Source organism: Capsella rubella, unplaced genomic scaffold (genome assembly GCF_000375325.1).
Source record: "Capsella rubella cultivar Monte Gargano unplaced genomic scaffold, Caprub1_0 scaffold_6, whole genome shotgun sequence".
Taxonomy (NCBI): domain Eukaryota; kingdom Viridiplantae; phylum Streptophyta; class Magnoliopsida; order Brassicales; family Brassicaceae; genus Capsella; species Capsella rubella.
This window is the reverse complement of record NW_006238918.1, coordinates 9,396,667-9,397,465: the sequence shown is the minus strand read 5'-3', so window position 1 is coordinate 9,397,465 and position 799 is coordinate 9,396,667.

Here is a 799-nt window from a genome sequence, read left to right as displayed (position 1 = left end):
CAATTTTTGATCCACTGAAGCATTCCGGGAGACCCAAGTAAGATCCCGCACCTCCTTCATTAACAATCTCTGTCTTGGTTTTAATCCTCTCTTTAAGCTCTTCTTCTATTTTTGTACCAAAGGTAATAGAAGATTTGTCAAGATTGATAACTTGTCCTGTAGCCTTACCATAAACTTCCAATACTTGTTGGAGGGCCTCACATTGGAAGACATCAGCCTTACAGACAAAAAGGCTATCATCTGCAAAAAGAAGATGGTGAATCGAAGGTCCATCTGGAGCAAACTGGAGTCCACTAATTCTTCCATCCATCTCCGCCTTGTTGAGCAAATGGGTTAAACCCTCAGTACATAAGACAAAAAGAAAGGGAGATAAAGGGTCCCCTTGTCTTAAGCCTCTCTGAGGTTCCACCATCCCAAAGGCCTGACCATTAACCAAGACTGTGTAAGTAACTGAAGAGACACATGTCATGATCCATTCAACCCATTTGACATGAAAACCCAAGGCTGTCAAAAGAGCTTCCAGATAAGACCACTCCACCCTGTCATAGGCCTTGGACATATCAGTCTTTATAGCCATGTATTCCTTTGATGTCTGAGCATGAGTTCTCAAACTATGCACCACTTCATGGGCAATGATAATGTTATCTGAGATGAGTCTTTCAGCCACAAAAGCTGATTGATTAGGAGAAACAATCTCTGAAAGAAGAGGTTTGAGTCTAGACACCAAGATCTTGGATATAATCTTATACATCACTGAACACAGACTAATAGGTCTCAGGTCTGCCATGCTGAGACTGCC